Raw genomic sequence first — 21,802 nt, forward strand, 5'->3', positions numbered from 1 at the left:
TTAACACTGGCTGGTGGCAGCCCGAAGCACATAAACGTGGAAGGGGAACTTCATGGGTCAGGGAGAGGGGACGGAGAGGGGCTGACCTTGCCTCAGGGCTGTGCTCTTTGTGGTGCAACAGGGAAGGTGTTGGAGTCATTCCATCCAGGTGACGGACCTTTAGGGACCCGACCACAGCAGGAATGACTCAAACATGGCTCCTCCTGCAGAGAGGACATCCTGGAGAAGATTTATGAAGCAGACAGAGGTGGGCAATAAGGGAACTCTTGGTAGCGCTGATCTGTAGTGCAGTGTGATAGGACAGCCAGGGCATACCCGTGAAACAGCCGACTCCTCACACTGACACGCGCAGCTATTGAAATACTCCTGGTGAGGCCAGGTTTCATTTTTTTTCCTTCCCTTCTCTGATTTTTTTCTTTTCCTTTTCATCTTTACTACACCCAAAGAAAACACACTCTCTGCTCAGACTCCTGCCCTGACACAGCAAGTTGGGTTGGGTTTAATAGCAATCCATGTTTTCAAAGCTCCATGGGATGAAGTGTGAAGACTTCCAGCCCTGCTTGCAGGCTGACTCCTGGAAGGGTCAGCATGGTGCATGGAGCAACGCGTTTCCTGCCCTGCGGCAGCAAACTGAGAAGTGAATGGAGGAAACAGATGTGGAAAATCCCTCCTAGCCTATCGCTGGAAAGCAGCAAAAAGCAGATTTGGGCTCTTTCTCGATGTGGTGGTAATGAGTGCTCAGTTCTGCTAACGGAAAAGGTCTGCTGATCCTGATAGTGGGGTTATCATGTTGCCACACAAACAAGCAAAAAAAAAGAGGAAAACAGACTTTTTTGGTTCTTTTTTGTTTTTCTGGCTTACCATCAGTCAGGTAAAAACTTCACAGGGCATCTCAGTGGATTTCTCAGATATCATCAACGGAAATACAATTCTTATACAATTGACTGCAGTGGCTGGATGTGATTCTCTTATACAATTGACTGCAGTGGCTGGATGTGGTTCTCTTATACAATTGACTGCAGTGGCTGGATGTGATGACTGTTACCTGCCCTCCTGATTCCTTGCAGTGACAGCTAAAAGGCTACAAGTCAGGTTCAGCCATCTGAAGTGAGCAGAAGCAGGTTTTATCTCCAACAGAGAACGTTCATTACAGTCAGCTTGTATGTTAACAGCTCATCTCACTAGAAGGGAATAAATGCACTGATTACAGATGCAAAGATTCCCTAAAGCCTGGGCACATAAACCCTGAAACACTCACTGAAAAGAGAAATTTGATGGGACTGAGCTTTTTTGAATAAAAAATTCCTTAAAGACAGGGACTGTGTTCTGCACAGCTCTGAGCAGAGGTTTGCTGTTGCTCAATAAGTAGTATCTTATCTGTTATAACTGATGCACATGCTGTTCCTCTCATCCGAATGTGTAATATCTAGATGAGAAAAGCGATGATGGAAATTCCTGCAATTATTAGCTGTATACTTACATTTAGTCTTGGTTTGTATTGGATCAGGAGAAGTCTGTTAAGAGTTTGGGAGAGGGTTAACATTCATCAAAATACAGAGAATAAAAACATGAAGGAATATATACTGATTTTCTGTGTTATGTTAGAAGGATGGTGGTGAAGATTACAGCTGCTCCTAAAGTGCTAGCCAGGATCCAGGCTCTGCGGTATGAATACAAACTGGGAGATGATCCTAAAGATCACTCTCTCACGTAAAAGGAAAGAGCAGTCACCTCATCTTCCCAATGGTACATTCAGTCAGACAAAGACATCCACGAAATGTAATATTTCTTCATGCAATGCCTATGAGATACATGAGTGTCTTGTATTTAAGGGAGTATCAATGGGAGCAGGAGCCAAAACCTGGGCCAGCTGTTTTGCACAGCCAGAGGAGTCACTTTTACATAGACAGGATCCATCTGGCTAAAAATTTGATTGCAGGAAAGCCCTGATGTGAGTCTCTTGGTTAAATATATGCACGTGGTCCCAAAATACCTGTGTAGCTCTTACTTTTGGCGAATTTCCCACAGAAATCCCCGTTAGTTGCTGTCATCTCTCCCAAACACCTGGAAACCCAGAAGACTCTCAGCACATCACTGGTGCAGCCGCCTTCCTCTCCTCTTTGCATTTACCATGGACAAGAGAGGTTTTATAAGCCAAAATGCAAGCACCAGAGCCAACGGAGCTGGGACTGCTGCCTGGCTTAGCCTATCAATCCCATAAATAATTACAGAATGAAGAAAGCTTTGCTGTAACTATCAAAACCAGTCAAAATTTTATCTTTGATTTTGCAGGAAACTGAACGGGCCCTTAATCTTCCTTGCTTAGGGAGTGGCAGGAGTGGGAAAATACAACTTTTTTTAAGGAAGAAAAAAATGATGCAGATAATGTGTAGTGGTTTTGTCAGGCTCTTAATTGTTGTTGCCAAGGAAATGTATCCTCCTGGGTCAGGGATAGTGTAATGACAAAATGCAAACAGCTTGATTCATGTTTATAGAGAGACAGAGCCAAATTCATCCCTGGTGCAACTCGGCTGAAATGCAGCGATGAATTTGGCTGTTTACCTAGCTAGCAGTTCTGCATTAACCTGTTCTCCCAAGCTATTTTACAAACAACACCTAATTTATTAAAAGGGAAAGTTTAGGAAATGTTTTTTCATGATTTATTGCTACTTGCCTGCCAGTTGTTCAAACAAGGACTCCACCACTCTGTTCTTCTTAGCATTTTTATTTGCTAAAGCAAATGCTCTAGCTTTGGGATTTCAAATCTGCCTCAGCAAGCTTTTAAATCAACAGCAATAATCCCTTCACCCTTGATTATCACTTATTTCTATTTCTTTTTTACAAGACATTTCTAAAATAATCAGCAATTATTAAACTCCCATTTGCAATATCACACTGATTGTGAAATACTTTTATTACAAATCTGCAGTATAAATTACCACTGTAGGTCATGGTTACATTTTTAAAGCAAGAGGTTGTAATTAAAATACTTGTAAAGCTCTTTTGTGCGTTGTTTCCTCAGTACCAGCTCATTCACGTCCTCATCCTCCACAATAAAGATCAACGGGAGCTTTGCCGTACGTGTAGGATCACGTACATTGATCTGGGGCACGATCATAAGCTCGGGGTCTCTGGGTCTGCAGAGGATCCTCTTTGACTGCAGCACAGCTCTAAGCATGATTCAGTCCTTGTTTTGTAATTTCTGTGCTTCAGTGATGCACCCGTGCTGGATGTCTGCATTCAGTGCCTCTTGCTTTGCTACGTGAAGTGGGAAAATAGGAGCACTTGGCTTGCAAAGACCAGGAGTTTGGGAATGCTCAGCCACCTGGCTTTCAGATCAGGGCAGGTTCATGTCCAGCAAAGTTAAAAGAAGAGCTCGGATGCCTATGTACCTCTCCCTGTGCTCTGGGGCTACATGCAGCCCTTCATCCCCTAGCAGAGTTTGCAATAGCTTTTCCCAGCAAAGCAAACTGACATTAGTTCCTCCTGCTTTTCCAGCTGAACTGGAGAGAAAAGCTGGGCTTCTCCAAAAGCAAAATGTGTTTACAGAGGAAATATATTTCCCAAGAAATTTCTGATGTAAATCTGATTGAAAAAATGAAAACGTTTCAAGTTTGTAATAGAAAACTGAAAATTATCTGATTTTAACAGAGCATTTTTTGATTATTTGGGTTTACAAAAACCGCAAAGATGCCTGTAGAGGAAACATTCAGTTAGCAGTTACCAGACTGGATTCTTGCAACTAATGTCGAACATTTATATGGAAACTGTCAGGGTGTCTAAATCTTTCTCTAAAATGCCAAAAAAAAAAGCAATCTGAGGATGAAATGAGGGAGCGGTATGAACAGAACATTGATAATGGAAAGCCCTTAGCTGTGAAACGAACTTGCAGTGCAGTTAGAGGAGAGCCTGGATGCTATCTTTAGGAGCCAGGAAGCAGAAAAGATCAATCTTAATCTCCCAAAAGGCCTTGCTACCCCAGCAGAAAATGATGGACACTGTTGGAAACTCAACATTCTTTGCTCTAATTGCCACTAAAACCATCCACAACGTTCTCGTAAAAGTTACAACTGGAAGCAAAACTAACAAAAAAAATCCATAAAATTAATCAACATATACAAAAATAAGTTGAAGACGCTAAGAAGTTTAGTGAGGACTTTTACATCTGCTTCATATTTTATGTGAAAGATGCCCATGCAGTTCAGAACCTGACAGTAAGTGAAAATCCTGAAAGATGGGTACAGTTCCCCACCAGCTCACTGCAGGGTATCTTGGATTGCAGCATAGTTGATGTTTTACATAGTTAGGGAATTGGAGTGTCACCACAACCTTTCTTATGGATGAAGGGCATTTATAACCAAACTGGGGATTTGTTGCTGACCTGTCCTTCACAGATGTCTGCTGGTTTTTGCCTGTACAACCCTAACGTTGTATATTTTTAACCTGCTGTTTACTGTTATCTGTTGCACACGAACATGGGAAAACCAGAATTCTAATGAATTTAGTTTTAAATAATTTGGGATACCCTCAAGAGATCTTATATTAGAGATTTTGGGTTTGGTTTCAAGAAGTTGTTACATTTTGTAGACATGTAATACCACATTTAAAAAAACATAAAAATCCAAGATCAAATTAGGCTGGTCATGGGCAAACTTAACAAAGTTTTTCTATTTCCTGTCAGACACACAGACTGTTCTGCTCAGGAATTTGTGCCTTTCAGTCCACATTTAATTTCATTTGCTGCCTGATTTCTATTTATAACGCACAAAGCAATATTATTTGCCAGTAATGCTTTAAACAATGCCAGCAATATACTGCAATGTGAGCAGTACAGGAAAGAGGAGAAGGCCTTCCTAAATAAGTTAACTGACTAAATTTCTGTCTCATTTGGATGCTCAGGGAACCACAGGAATGGATTAGAAGTATTCAAGGTTTGTGGTGGAACCTGACAGTTCTGCATTAATAAGGGGCTGCAGAAGTAAGGTTCTGTAACCCATGTGGGGTCCCTTCAAAAGGCACCTTGTTTTCCCCAGTTTTTGGCATTCTTATGGTCTGTGATTTTCTTAATTCTGTGTATACATTTAAATCAAACTATTGCAAACTGGGCTTAGATCAACCTAAATCTTATGGGGTTTTTTCCTCCCTCCATCCCATCGACAACTCCATCTATTACTGCACCTCTTTGCGTGTGGCTTCTCCAGATCTTTTCATAGCCACTCCTTTTCCCTCTCACAGAGCTGTTTTCCTCTCTTTGCAGTATGTCCCTCTACCTGCTTTCATGTTTCCTCCCACTGTTTGAGCATCCAAACCTTTGCTGAGTGCCTCAGCGGCTTACACAGGTAAAAGCAAAGTTATTGGATCATTGAGCTTATGACTGAATGTCCTCATCTTCAGGTGACCTCATCTCAAGCAGATCCTTCAAACGCATTGATTCTTTTCCCACAGGGGCCTCAACTTCAGGTTTGATGGTCAGCAGTCAGAGATGAACAAAAAATGGAACAGTTGGATCTCTGAGTCTGGTCTCAAGCATATCATTCTTTCGGTCTCAAGTATATAATTTTGTCAATTAAACTACACTACAACCCATAACTAATAGAAGAGGATCACCTAAACACCAAGTAGGAAGTGTAGCGATTGGCAAACAACAGATACAAGACAAGTGAAAGGAGACGGTTCTTCATGTAACGTTCAGTGGAGCTGTGGGATGTCTGGGCTGCCAGCAGTTTACATGAGTTTGTTAATGGACAAATTCATAAAAATCACTGAAATGACTAAAAGTTACTAAAACACAAAGACACCATCTGTGGCTCGGAACGTGCCATAGCTTGTTGAGGACTGGGAAAGCACTACCACTTTGCTCTTCTCCTACATTCTTTCACATACCTTCACTGTTGGCCCTTGTTGAAGACATAAACCAGAAAACAACCATAATGAGACCAGTCTCATCTTTTTATGAGTCTTAAATGACAACTAAATATGAACTTCATTAAACAAAAATACTGCATGCTCCACATCTTCAGAAATGTGAGGTTAAACCAGTGGCATCTTACACAGGACGGCTGTCCGTTTTTGGCTTTGTTGCTCCCTTAGGTTTACTGTTCAATACAGTTACAGTAATTCAGAGCAGAGACACTCACAGTCCAAAGCAATTAGTTCTTAGTCAGGAAGTCCCCCCGATGTCAAGAGCATAAATCTCCCGGCCCACGCAGAGCTTTGCATTCCTGTAGCACATGGGGCCCATTAACGCCCCTTGCAGCCCTTAGGAATGGCAATGCCAGAGCAGCTCCACTCCAGCGTTTTTCAGCTGCTACATCTGCCCTGTTTGCCCCTGGTCCCTTTGGGCCTATTTCTGATTGTGTTAGTATGCCAGACGCTATCATGATGGCACGCCCCTTAGAAAAGCTTAGTAGATTTTCTGCACTGACCCTGAGCCAGTGCCAGGTGCTGCAGGAGGGGCTGGTAGTTCTCTTACTTTGCTGGCTTTGCAGACAATCACAGTGTTGAATTGCTGAGAAATGCCAGCAAACCCTGTAATTTTACATCATTATGTTCTAGCGAAGCAGAGACAGAGCTTCAATGTAGTGCTGTTCTTTCTCAACAAGGCTGAAGGAGAAATGTCATCTGTCAGTGAAGCTTAGAGGATTCAGCAGTGGCCAAGTTAAGATTCATCCTGTTCCTTAGGTTAGTTCTTTCGAATTAGGAGGCTCTTACCACAGAAAAAGTCCTTCCAAACTTCTCATTCTTTTCACCAGAGATTTTCACTACCATATTTACAAAAAGGTCAGGACTAGTCTGCAACTTCAGTAGTTGAAGGTGCTCTGGTACCTGGTCCTGGCTGTGGAGTAACACTTTTGAATCTAAGAGAGGACATCCATGATGAAGGACCTGCATCAGCAAAGCACTGAGAGAGACATGTCTCATTCCCTGCCTTGGCCTCATCTCCACACCTCAGCTGTGTTGCAGCATGGAAAGGGAAGCAGGAGCCACAGGCACCTCTTCACATGGCTTTGCTACCAGGTTTCTTTCAACTACAGATGGCCAGGTCTATCTGTTGGGGGCTTGACCAGCTGGTTTCTTTGCATGTGATTACAGTCTTCTAAGAAGGGGGAAATAGGTTGTAAAATACATGCACTGTTTTCTCACATGGGGAAAAATGCATGTGTGTATCCTCTTACTGGAAAAAAAGGAGGCAGATATGGCCACAGCATACTCGTGGAGTAACTAGACCAATCTGGACTAACCCTATCTGAATTTCAAGGTTATTTATAGTTATTAACAGACATTTTAAGAAATCAACACCAGCAAAGCTTTCTTTTGTTTTGCCTCAAGAAGATGGGATTCACGGGGGGATGCATAACGTGTTCAGGGTTTGAAATGTTTTCTACCATTTTCAGTCTAAAGGGTTTGGTCTGAAGTCAAGTCTCCAGGCTTTGCCTGAAGATAATATGTTTTTAGGCAATTGCACAAGCTGTAGAGACTATTGGGAACTTCTTTGTTCAGTGTGAACTCATCCAAAGCCCTAAGCCAATGCTTGGAGCGAGATGATCACCTGGAATCTCAACTCATTTATGTCTCGTCAGAAAGTTTAGGGTGTGCACCATCCAGGGCTTCGTCCTATCTAAATGAAGACCCAGCTGTGACCCTCAGTCTTAACTTAGTAAGTCCTGTGAGTGCTGAAGCAGTCAGCCAGATTTCCTACAGCTGACTCAATATTTTAGATAAGACAACTTCAATCAAAGACACTGAGAAGGAATCATTGGTAGCCATGCATGCAGGGCATGCACTGGAGATGTGAGACCTCAGAATCAATTACTTGTTTTGAATTAGGCAAAGCAATATTTGATGCTGGCACCCTCATCTTAAGTAAATGCTCTAAATTCTGAATTCTTCCTGTTCTGAGGTGGGACAAGCTGATTACCGTGTTGTATGGGTTTTCCCAGAAATAGGAAAATTGGTCAAACTGGTGTGAACATTCCCACAAAAAACCTTCAGCTCAGGTAGATCAGTTTTGTTTCTTTGTTTCCCAGCAAAAAGCCACCTCACTGGAAAATTCCCAATCTTCTCTAAGCATGATCCTTATAATTTGCACCCACAGATACATAATTGCAGGTACGTTTTGTTTTCCAGAACTGGGCACAAATGAAGCACCGCCTGCAGGTCTGCTAAGCCCTCTGAGAGGCACAAATTATACTCCTGTATAATTGATGACAGAAAGTCACGCCCACAGACATTTGCAGGTGCAAAAGAAGAAAAAATTTAAAAAGGAAGAAAAAAAGTCAAGGCCCTGTCACAGAGCAGGGATCCACGTCTGCTAGGTTCAAATGCATATTCAGAGTGTGAAAGGGCACAAAGAGAGAAAGGAGAAGGCGTGGGTGAGAAAGAGAAGTACCTTCATCGGTACTGTGAGGAATTTAAAGCCGTGGCAGGAAAGCCGGAAAGCAAACTGAGAAGATAAAACAGTGTAGAGCGCTGCATGCTGATTAATGAACTCGTTGCCCTTGACATCTGCTACTGACTGAAGAGATGGGCATAAGAATGTCCTACAGCTGACCCTTTGTGCATACAGCAGTTAAATCAGATTTACTGGGGGTTTTTTGAGTTTCTTTCATTCTACTCATAAAAGTAGTAGCGTTGTACTCATTTTACCACTTTTAATTCATAGCATTTCTGACATTGGGAAGCCCAGCTCCTGCATGACAAGCAAGGAGTCCATGTACTAGTCTAAGCACATGAGCAGGGATGTGGGATCTGACCTGAAGTGATCAAAGCAAAATCAAGGTGGGCAAATATGGTGGTGTCACTTGCATATTCTTCCACACCTGTGGAAATTGGTACAACTGGGACACCTTTTGTTTCCAGGTTAGTTATCCTGTGTGAAGGGCACCCTACACCAAATGGATTAAGGACATAAGAAATGCCTGAATGCTCAGATCAGTGGTCCATGTGCAAGTCTTTCTCAGACATGATCACTGTTTTATCTGGGAGGCTTGCTTACCTTCCCTGGTGCTGTCTTTTCCCAGGCAGAGCACCCTTGGCAGCAGTGCATCAGCTCAGTGGATCCCCCCAAGAAGCAGTTGGTTCTCTTGGGGTGCTGTACCGGTTATAGTATTAAGAGATGAGTGGATAACTTTGTCCTTTGACCTGACCTACCATCTTTGTGAGCTGGTAGACCTCAGTCATATCCATTCTCCGTTGCCTTTTCTCCAAACTGAAGAGTCCCAGCCTTCCCATCTCTCCTTGTAAGGCAGCTGCTCCATCCCCTTGACTTCAGTTGCCTTGCTCTGTACTTTCTCTAGCTCCACTAGGTCCTCCACTGTCTCTGATACATCACTGCTGACATGAGTTGTGCTGATTTTAAGTCCTGCAGAGCCATCTGACTCATGTGACAAAGTTACACTGTGCAAATTATGACAGCCCCACAATCCTGGATGATACGATTTGGAGACCAAGAATTATCTCTAACTGGTAACATATTGTATATCAATTATTCCAACAATGAATAAATGTTTTCTCGTTTGTTTGCCTGTTTTAATCTTGCAGTCTGTTCATGAACCGTTTGTGAACTAAAATGGTACAAAATCCATGGAACAAATTATATGCTTGGAGTTATTTGCTGAGCTCTATGCCATGAGTTTCTTGCCCTTGTTTTAGTTATGTTCTCACTTTAATTTCTTGAGCATTCCTTGTTTTTAATCGCAACCTTGAGAAAATCCCCTGGAAAAACCTTGCTTGCCTGTTCCTAGCAAACAGATCAACTTGCAGCTGGGTTTAAGTATAGTTGATGAGAAAAGCATTTCATTGTTTCAGTCTAACTACCCCCTTCTCCTTGTTTCCTTCCACCGTGAACTCTCTAGTTACCAGATTATTTCCTACAGCAGAAGAGAGCCATCAGGCCTTTGGTAAGGCTCCAGCTCTGCTAGGAAAGCTGTTGTGCTGATGGACCAAATACTTCCAACTCCACCCTTTTCCTCTGTCCTTTCTTGCCATCACTTCAGCACATTCCCATGATCCCAGGAACCCAAGTGGATTTGCAGACCCAAGCCCCGTATCCTGTAGTCAGACATAGAGCCGTAGCAGGGGATTGCAGTATCCAGTAATTTCTTTAGGTGCTGGTTTATTAAGGAAATTGTCTGGAACTATTGCATCATATGTGAAATATGACAACCTCCCAACCCATACGTACAATTTCCTAATGACGGTTGAGATGAGAGAAGATAAACTGATGATATAGATATTCTTGGTCTGGAGGTCTGAACAATCTAAAACGTCAGAAGCACCGAAATTTAGTCTGCTTCTGTAGATTTAAATAGCTCAGGGTTGTTTTAATTGGGTTATGTATTTAGTTTAAATGAGCATGGCATGGATCTAAGCAGTCATTGAATAATAAGATTAACAAAGGAGATGGATTGAAACCAGAACCATTTATCTAATGCTTCCCAGTCAGGGACTTTTGATTATGTCCCAGTCACTCCCACTTTGGATTTTGCAAAAGAAAACTCATCTGGCATATGTTGTCATATGCAAACAGGGCTTGAGATTTGGTGCTCAGACTGGTAAGATCATGTTTGGATGCAAGACATGTCAGGTCCTGGGAGAGCTGGTGACACATGGTAAGCTTCAGCTTGCTCTCTCTGATCCCTTGATCTCAACAGTCTGTGAAATGAAATGTGCCATGGGCCAAACTTTTGCCAGCCTTCTTCCATTCCCTTAATTATTAACAAAATGTGTGTCTCAACTCTGGATGATGTGAGACCAGGAAAATTAAATCAGTGGACAAAACCAAAGGGCCATGGCTAAACACTATTGAGCTTCCCTCTCCAAAATCCATTCTGTAACACACACACAGAAAAAAACTCCATTGATTTTCCATTCTGTCTCTTTCTGGGAAGGGACCTATGGAAAAAACCCACTCATCTTAAGAGGTGAATGAAATATCCCGCCACTGCCATTAAATCCAGGGAATACAGACAGTGAGATACACCCAGGGGAGGACTTGGTGTTAAAGGCAATGGATATGCCCTATTTCTAGGGCTTGATGCACAGGAGAGCCCGATAAATATCCACAAGGAAGAACAAACTGAGAATCACCCACATTACAGGGTCTGCTCAGGATGACATGTCTTAACATCAGCTTTTCTAGAAGAACTGGGATCTCCAAAAGAAGTTTTTTCCAGAAATGGGTTTTTAGACTAAAAGGAAATATTTGTCAAAAGTTTTAGAAAGGCACGTGGCTTTTGGTTAATACATAAACAAACCATGAAAAAAATTTGATTTTAAACTGAAACGAAATTGTTTTCAAGTTTTCATTTAAATATTTTGCAAGAAAAACAGAAATTATGTCTAAAAAGCTCCTTTTAACAGATCAGAGCCAGCTTGAGTATTGTATCTGTACCAATATAGACCTAAATTTGCAACTCAGTAAAAGAGGGCAGAGGAGTTTATATAAATTACTGCCAAAAACCCACCCTGTAACTCTGTCCATCCAAGTGGTGTACTTTCCCCTTATGATTTCCACAGGACAAGGACATTTAATCTGAGTAAAGATGAAGTGCTTTCTGCAGGGCCGTGACGGTGAGCAAACGTCCTGGGAAAACTCCATTCCTCTCCACAGGCAAGATGTTACCATTTCACTTCTAGGACTGTGTTTTCGTAAAGGTTCATTTCTGATGTTTTCTAGCTACCCTTTATTTCCACAAGGCACTGAAGTGAATTATTTCTCTTCTGTGCTTCCAGGAAAAGCTAGCAGGAAGCTTTTTGTTTCCTTTTCTTCCTCTTTTGTGCTAAGGGGATTTATTTAATACAGCTGGGAGGCCAGGGCCCCCTGAGATCTATTTGTACGTAACTCTACAACTGACTTGCATTACAAAAGAATGCAAATGGAATACATATTGCCTATATGGGTCATGGTGGCACATCTAGTTCAGGGAAATACTGAAGTTATCTGTAAGTACATAAATAAGGGAGTCCACTGAAGTATATGGCATTTACAGGGTGCCTCTGCCTTAGTTAATAGCACAGTAGAAAACAGCTGATCAAAACCAGAATATAAATGGTATAAATTTGAGGGAATTACAAGGAGATCATCCGGATTTAAAACCTTTGATGAAAAGGGCCACAATTTAGCTAGATGAGTGCTGTAGCCTTGTAAATGAGAGCAGAGCTTTTTATGGGACCTATTTGTTTCCGTAATTGTTTGTAGTGGGGCAGCCCCACTCACCATTTATCCTTTCATCTTTCTTTAAAAAAACACTCTGCAGCTTTTTTTGAAGTGTAATCTGTGTTTTGATGAATCCTGCTAGAAACCAAAGCAGTATTACAAAGCCAGAACTGCACTCATGGATACTGACTACTTAGAAGAGGTTAAATTGCTGTCGTAATCTGGACTATTTTTTGTCTGGCATCCAGGAATTCTGGACCTAACTAAAATTAAGAATCTCTTGCTGATTTTGAGGGGGCTTGGTTTAGACTATATTGCTGAGATCCAACACCAGAGAAACCTGTAGAAGTTTGCCTCCATTGATTGTGGGATCATGTTTCCTATAAGAAAGATTGTACTAAGTGATAGCGATCAACATTTATGAAACATATTTCTAACCAGTGGTAGCACAGTCTCCTCTCCTGTGAGAAGACTACTGAGCATTGCAATTTCTTGCCAAAAGATACTGCCAAAATCTTAGATGAGTTTAAGGGGAGGCTGGACAGGTTCAGGGAAAAAGATCTATTATTTATGGAAATCTACATCTATTTGTAGAAATTGGTAGAAATCTACATCCAGCTCAGGAAGCTGCAGGTGGCTGGAGGCTGTGATTGGGGTATCATGTATGTTTGCCCTTTTCTTCTAATTTTCCCTGGGCATCTACTTTTGTTCAGTGCCAGAGATGGGTCTAGACAGATTTGTAATCTGAACACTGCAGCCTCTCTCACAGCCTTTTTATGACTTTATACTATGAGTGATCAGGAGGAAGTGCAAGAAAAGAGGTTTCCAAGAGGGTCCTATGAGACCTTGTCCACAGGACAGACAGTGCTTCCTTGGGCTGGCAATGCAGGCTGAGACTGAGGAAGGATAATCTGTGGGTAGTCCCACCACATCCTCAGATGAGTGCTCCTCCTTCTATCATCTGGCATCCCAATCTATCTTGCCCTCCTTGGCACAAATTAATGATCTAACGAACAGCACAGAGATGATCGCAGCAATGAGACAGCTTGTCCATTCCTCACCAGAGATGGCAAAATTCACTCTGTATTTGGAGTTGGGTGAGTAGCAAACTTCCCTTAGACAGACAGAAATGCTGTGGAATAAACATAATCTGCTTTTTTAATGCACAATTAGAATAAATCATTAATGTTACATTGAATCAAACTGCCATATAACCTTGGCTTGGGTTCACAGGTTCCATTAATATAGTTACTAGATGCACATTTACCCCCAAATGAAAGAAATCCTTCTGTTTCTTCCTATTTATCCAGATGAAAATACAAAGCTGTTACATAAAAGTCATGTATTTACTAGTGCTCAAACATACTTTTTAGATTTGTGTAAAGACAATGCACCACTCAATGCTTCCTCCGGTGAAAGGGTGCTCACAAAAGGTGAGGTTCAAGAAAGGCCAGAGCTCAGGCAGGACCTGCAAAGCTGGACAATGGTGCTATGATGTGTGTGGAAGGCCACAGAAAGTGATGGCAGTTGTCTCAACTGTTGGAACTTGCAGGCAGGTACTGACCCAAGAGGAGCACTAACGGGCTCCTTTATTCACCATTTATTCAGTATGGTAGGATGCTTCCACAGTGTGAGATAATTTTGCTCACACGGAACCATAAACTAGACTAACTCATCTCCATCGGCACTGATGTACTGAACTCATCCTGCAATCCAGGACATAATTTATCTGCCTTATGTGCAAAAATGTTAAGATAAGCTTGTTCCCCTTCCATTTGCTCTCTGACATTCATTGATCTCATAAATTAAATGTCTTTCCTATATCTTGGTGTGGAGGTGAAGCATCTCCCAAGGCTTTCTGTAGCAGACTGGGGAGTCTGAAGCAAGTGACTTTTCTGGTAACTTTCCTAGGGTCGTCACCTGAATTGTCACACATGTGGTTCTTGCAGACAAAAATACTTACATGTAGTTCTACTGATAGGTGTATGGACATGCAGTTTTTAACTAATTTTTGTCATGAAATAGCAATCAACATTAACAGGAGTGCTGACGTTATTCCATGGGAAACCACATGGAAATCAGGAGACTGGCCTGGAAATGCTTAGCTTCACTCTTGAGTATTCATGTTTACCCTACTTAGGAATAGTTTATCTCATTTCATGTTCACTGGGGAAGCCGCTTCTTGATTTGTACTCACCAATAATTGAAGAGACGTGCAGGATTAGATCAGGTTTTATAATGAGGGGAAAGCAGCCCTGAGGCAGATGCTCTTAAGCAGAGCTATAATTTACCAGCAACCTCATCTAAGACATGGTCAGTCAATAAGAAAGCCTCAGAGGACTTCAGGGTAGCCACAGCCTCAATCAACCTGCTGATTTCTTTATAAGGAATGCCAGCTGGTTACTAAACCACAGGGGGTATACAATAAAAATGAAGAGTTAGGGACAGTATAATGATTTATTTCAAGTGGGAAACCAGGAAGAAGTTGAAAATCTCTGTCTGTTAATTGCTTGTGGTGTTGTCATTACTCTTTGTTATTATTTGTATTAGAACTGGTGACTAGAGACTCAGCTGAGATCATAAGGTGATTATACTGAAATGGATCTATTGTGCTCACACTGTGCATTCACTACCCAGTGTTGAAGACTGATACACTGTTCCCCATATTTTCTTTCTTGATCATACACAATACGCTGCCACCCGGCTTTGAAGCCATGGTTGGCAGTGCAGGCTATGGCTCTGCTTTCCTCTGGGATAATAACTGATTTACTTTGTCTCTTCAGTTTCTTCCCACACTTTACTCCATGTCTAGAAGACCAAGACAAGCACTCTCATGACGAATGACTCACTGAGAAAGAATCAGAGAGACTTTGAACTCAATTTAGCACAACTTCCCCAGAGGGGAAGAATGACCCCAGAAGTCCTAGTAGCACGCAGGGCCAGAGATAATGCAGGCAGAATTTCACGGTGCCTAAGATGTGCCTGAGCCAGCCAGAGATGTCACATGCAGATCACAGACCTGAACCAGTTCTGGAGTGGAGACGCACTCCATTGTGCAACCCACTTGTTACTGGGATAGTGAGAACTAGGAGTCTGACTCCTGTTCCCAGAATTACTACTAGACCAGTGTGTTGACTTGGCTGTCTCTGTCAACTCTACCACTTCTGTAAGTCATTTGCCATCCTGTGGCTTTTTCTGTTTTTCTAGGAATTTATGGAAAATCAGAGCAGCTTGGCTAACATGGAGGATTTCTAGGTGCTCAGCAACTGTTGTAGTATGATAAGCAGAGCTAATCTGCCCATGCAAGGGGACTTGGACACACTCAAAACTATTTGGGCGTGCTGCGCATGAACCCAGTGATTTTGCAGAGCTTACACAGAAGGGCTGAGATTTCGAGCTTGCACAAAACTTGCTGCTCTGCACAGCATGACCCATGTTCATGGCTTTCTGCATAGGAAATCCCACACAGAAATATAAGGAACTCAACACCTAGAGGTTAAACTTTCTGCTTTAGATGTCAGATGTCAACAGGTATGATGCATTTGTTTGTCATTTTTTTCCACTTTATTTTCCATTGTGGTCGATCTCTAAGGCTCATGTTAACTTCAGCTAGGACTGGCAGTTGTTGGAAGATGAAAATCTGTAGATTTTCATCTCTAAATTAGACATGCTTATAAATTCTGGTGATAGACATGCTGGAAATGATGTGGTTATTGATTTCTTACAGTTGTTAGGTTTTAACAGCACTTTGAGATCCTGTGATGGAAGATGCTGTAGAGTCTCAATCCATGTACACATTCCTCTGCAGGCGTGTGTCGCCCATGGAAAGTCTTTGGAGTGTAATCTTACTACATGAAAGACAGAAAAAAGCTACTTGCCGCTTGCAATTTGCATGTACTTTATGCTTCAGAGCACAAAGAATATCTGTCTGTCTTTCCTTTCATGGGGGAAAGAGCACTTTATTATTTGCTTTAGTGGGAAACGATATGAGATTGTCTGCTCCAATTGCCATAAGGCCACCCTGAGTACAGCCTGCTAACAGCCTGTCATCTTTGGTAAATAAAACAGCTTGGAAATGGAAAAATTTGCCCAGCCTGTGCAATAGTCCAGATGTGTCCTGGCTGGAGGTAGGGACAGACCTCCTCAGAGACCTTGTCTCACGTTTTTCTGTGTCTCCAGCCATTACAGCTGTATTTTTATAGACTTTTCTGTGTCATCCCTGGGAAGGCAGCTGGGCATGTCTTTATGGAGACCCAGTCCAAGCAAGATGCTTTGTGATCTCCACAGGAGCAGGAGCAGTTTCCAAGCCTTCATCAGGCTTTGCTGCTCCATCTCATCTAGGAGGAAGGCAGAAATGAGGGCTCAGTCTAAACTCGCTTGAGGGCTGTGGCAATTTTATTAGCAGCTTTAATTAGCTATGGATGAGGCTTTCAGTGTCAGACCTGACTCTAGAGAAGTCAAATGGGGAGGAATTCTGGTATTATTAATTGTAGCACCTCAAGGCTTTAATCCTATAGCAGATGCCAGGGACATGTTGAGTCTGTTAAAACGTTCTGCATTACAACGTTGAGCCCACTTATCATATGCTTGAGAATCCGATTTCCCCAGAAAAGTGCCATGGAGTGCTATGCACTGTGTATTTGTAATATATGGGATGTGTATCATGCCTACAGATCCTGTGTCCTTCAGGATCAAACTGACACATAGATTCAGAAATCTCGAGGCCTGCTTCTCTATGCCAGGGCCAGTGGTACAGTTTATATTATTATAAAGATGTAAGATTACTACAATGACATCAGAAGGGAAACACAGTCTATGGCATATAAAAAATGCAAGGTAAGTGTAGAAGGTGGCCAGAAAGCCATGATCTGAGCACAGCTATGATTTTCTGACCTCATCTTCTGATGCCTAGTTTTGTCTGATGGTTTTGTGTCTTCTATCTGCAAATTTTGAACTGTCAGCAAGGAATCCACAGTTATTTTTGCTGTTCTACTAGAGCAGAAACTGAGGCATAATTACTTATTTCAGGTGGCCCAGCAAGCCAGTAGTGGAGGCTGTACAAGAAGCTGGGTCTTAAGAGTCCTAGCTGAGGAAGCACAGAACAGTTCTTCAGAGACCAGCCTACAGGCAGGGATAAAATCAGTCTCCAAGAGAGTGATCAAATGAAATTCTGCTGTTGGAAGGTAAATTAAATCCCCCTTTTTTCTGCAGCCTGGGGAATGAGAATGTTTTGGATCCAACTGTGCAACATTAATCACAATATGGAATATTTGAGCCAAAGGTCAGCCACAGGGGGCCGACTATTAACATATGGGATTTATCTGTCTCCTTCTTCCATATAGATGCAGCATGCTGGATAATTAAACTTCTAAGTGCCAGCGTGGAGTGTAGCCTGGTTTTTTCCACTGCTCTTTGTGATTCGATCCAGAACCATTTCCTTTCACTGTATGCTCAGAAGGGGAGGAAACAAAAGTGGCATCCTGATCTTCATTATTAATACACAGGAAAACTTGGAGGAAATCCCTTTTATGCCCCTGGCTTTGTGTAAAGAAAACCCTGCAAACTCAAAAGTCATATTGTTCAGCTCCTATATATATTTATACATCTATGTGCATACCAGATGTTTCTTCAGATATTTAACTGACGTTTCTGTAGAATTATGGTATGGAAAAACTTTCACAGCAACCTGCATTCCAGTTGATTTGCTTTGATTAAATTAAAAAATTAGAAAAAAACATATTTGAAGTGGTTAGACTGGAATAAAGAAAACCACATTCTCCTATGATGTAAGCCAGTGCTTCTCCATGTTATGTGGAATAAAAACACAGGTAAACAGGCAGTGCTCATCTCTCGTTTACACATGGGAGCAGGTAATGGGGAGGCATTTTGCCACTTTGGGTAAAGGAATTACACACAGCTAAAAGATTTCTGAAGAAGCCATCCAGCTGACACTTGTAAGGCCCCTGCCTTGTATAACCAGCAGAACCACTTCCAGTAGCAATTAATCTAACTCTAATACAGACACCTAAGGCAGGAGGCATGAATCTCCCTCTGGAGGTACCTACCTCTCCCCCAGTCTACATGACCTACTTAGATGAGACGTCTGCTTTCAGACAGCTAAAATTAAGCAAGGGGAATCCCACAGCAGATGACTCTGTACTACACTTTCTGCCACAGTAAAATTGTTATTGCTATTATTTATGGTTATATTATGGTAACACTCAAAGGCCAGGTATGGTGCAGGCATGGAGTAAAATGCAATTCCTTACCCCACAAAGAGGACAACTCAAGTAATGAAAGGATGATTTTGCTTTTAATTCTGCAGTTTGACTGCAAAGAAATACAAACACCAGAAGGCAATTAAAATACATAATACTCGATTCATAAGATACCAAAATGCCAAACTACATACTACATATGTCCCATGACACTTTTACAATAGAATGACTATATACTTTTGGCTATAATGTTAATAAAAAGGGGATTTATCTTGTTAAAAATTTCCAGTGCATCATTCTGTCCAAGAGTTGTTCTAAAGTGCAGCCAGTTTATTCAGTTTTTTTATTCCAATACACTGCTTTTCAGTTAAAATAAAATGGTAACATCTTACATTTATACAGTGCCTTTCATCTAGAAAGATCCCTGAGGCTTTCTCAAGCACCTTCTGGAGTTTCAGTACCCACAGTGCTGAAGGAAGAAGGCTTGTCATGAGTAAAATACAGTTATGGCCGAATTCCTTTACTGCATGAACCACTCACTGTAATTTTCATCCAGTCAAGAGGCAGGAGGCACATACGATGTGCCTTAAAGAAGGAAGGGGAACCTGAGTGGCTCACAGATGGGAGACAATACTGACTCCTCATGTGTCCCTACTCCTAGCTTATGGACTGCAGCTGAGGTGGACTGGCTCACTCTCTCCCCAGACAAGGGTCTGGGATACCTAGCAGCTCTTGCACCAAAATCAGGCTACCTGATGACACAAGTTATCCCTTAAATTACGTGAGATGTTTGACTCAGAGCTGTCATTTGACCACGGTCCTGTCTCAGGCACTGTGTGAGGAATTAACACAGGGCTAACAGGTAGATCTCAGCCATTGCTGGTCCTTAGATATGTTCCTGGTGAGTCCTTTCAACTTCGACTCTCCTCTTTCTTACTTAAGTCCAGCAATAGTTCTCAAGTCTGGATACAGCCATGGTAGCTTAGGGGTTGCACAGCATTACAGTCATTTCATGGAGCGCAAGCTGATACTATGTGTGGGGAGAGACTTTGCTAAATCTGCACCTGGTACACCCAAGGATACCACCATCTTTTAAACCAAATATAACACTGGAACAAAGTAGCTATCACCATGAAAAATGCTTGTGCACCTTTGATAAGCCATGGCAAGATACCCAGAAATTTTTGGTAGCTTCAGCAAAGTGTTACATCCCATCGCAAGGTGTGGATGTGCAGGATGTGGTGGGAAGATGGTTCATATCGCAGCAAAATAGCTGTCTGAGCTGAGAAAGAGCTGGGAAACACTGATGTTAAGTGTCAGATCTCAGAGCAGGGACAACTGCCTGTGCAGTGTTTAAGGCAACAGGAGATAAAAACTTTATCAGTCTACAAACTGTCTTTAGAATACAGATGGTTAATGCTTACATACAGAAGTGATATGGAGAGGTCTGTAAGGTCAAGAATGCAAAAGATAGGGAAATCCAGCATTCCATCTGGCCTTGAAGGTTGTGTTACTTCTTTGTTGTTTGCAAATCCCTGGTCATACACCATTTCCCCCTCCCAGGATTCAGATAGAGGGTTGCTCAGAGAACAAGGAACTATTCAATATTTATACTCCCTCATTCATCTAGGCACATCATTGTGCTGCATTTAATAGAAAGAAATCAATTTTTATGAGGTTTTTCTCCATACAGTATCCATGAGCTTCACATACAGAACAACTATATCTCACAACACTCCTGTGAAGGAAAGGGCACCAGGGGACTAAGGCTGCCCATAACCAGGGATGACACTGAACATAGACAACATAAATGGGTGTCCAACTTGTCCTTTATGCTAGGCCTGATAACTGGCAAGACAGCAGTGTGACACAGCCAGCATAAAGATGAACCAATAACCAGATTGCATTTGACACAAAAAGGTCAGTACACAGGTGAGCACTGGGGGTACAAACCAGTCAATCAGGTTATACATAATTGACATCAATCCCACTGACCCCAACAACACCACCGCCATGACCAACAATGGGTGGAATAAACGGTGAAATGCAGTCTCCCATAGAAGGAATAGCAGACAACCAGATCAACCAGCCAAACATGTAAGACCAAGGAAACCACATACTGAATCTCTACACAGCCCACGTTTACAAAAGCCAGACCTGACTGGAGCCCAGTCCCAGGGAGGCAGGAGGTCCTTCCCCAACAGGGAACTCTGCACAGGACGTCCACCTCACAGACAGACACTGCCCCTTCTGCCAGTGGTCCCAGCTTTTATCCCTCAGTGGGACACCTGACCTTGGGTTACTCACTGCAGGACACCTGGGGCTCCTTTACCTCATGGCTCTGTCTGCAAGGCTGGAGCACCCTGGATGGAAGCCTAAAGGTAAACTCACCCCCCCTTTGGGAAGGGCTGTGGGAATCACCCAGATGTCACCCTTAATTTGGGGCTTGGGGTTGAAACCCCAGCATTTCAGCCACAAGTGACATTTTGAGAAGCATGTAGTATTTTATAACATTTCATTTGTTCACAGCATAGCTCTGACTGCATATGCTCAGCAAGAGAATCAAATGGAACCAGAACTGACGGTGGCCACCTGTGTTCTGGATTTTATCTGTTTGTTAGGTTTCACTCAGGCTGCCTTTTTTTCCTAGTGAAAGAACAGCCACACACAAAGACCGGAGCAATCTTTTAGTGTGTATGGGTACCCCGGATTTCAGCTCTACCCCACAGAAAACACATTTCTCTCTACCAGTCATGCTCCTTACCATGCTGGGGCAAGGGATTATTTAGGACAGATTTGGTGGAAATAGCACCATCTACTGAGCACCCAATATCCTCCCTGTGGGGATTTATTGGGGTTGGGGTGTTTGGGGGCTGGGGCTGTCTCTACAGCCCCAAGCGATGCTGAATGCTCAGCTCCTCAAGTTACTGAGCTCCTCAAATCAGTCTGAAGTTTTCCAGCCCTGGGATGGCTCAAGTTGCTGTCACTTCGCTGTGATTCAAGTTATCCGCTCTGAAGAAACGCAAAATAATCCTATACAAAAGATATCGATTCAATCCAAGTATCTACATCAATGCATAAAACCACATTTCATCCCCAAAGATCTTTCTGTTTTGGGGGGTTCATTCCCAAAGTCTGTGCATGCTGTGTTGTGTCCCAGGCTCTCTGTGATGTCCCCATCACGTAGCCCTGGCTATGAAACGGATTTCGGGGCACGCCAAGGCACCTTTTGACTGCCTGGCCATGATTTCTTGGCCTCTTACTTGGTATGAGTCCGCTCACAGAGTGGGAACCTTCTTTCCTGCAGACCGCCCTGTGGAAATATCCACAGTGGGCAGGGCTCCGGGTCACGGAAAGGGAGAAGAAACCACGCGGGGAAAGTTGAACGACCGGACAGCTGGGAGATTCCCCTTCCATGAAGAGAGGG

This window comes from Athene noctua, chromosome 3, assembly GCF_965140245.1.
Source record: "Athene noctua chromosome 3, bAthNoc1.hap1.1, whole genome shotgun sequence".
Classification (NCBI taxonomy): domain Eukaryota; kingdom Metazoa; phylum Chordata; class Aves; order Strigiformes; family Strigidae; genus Athene; species Athene noctua.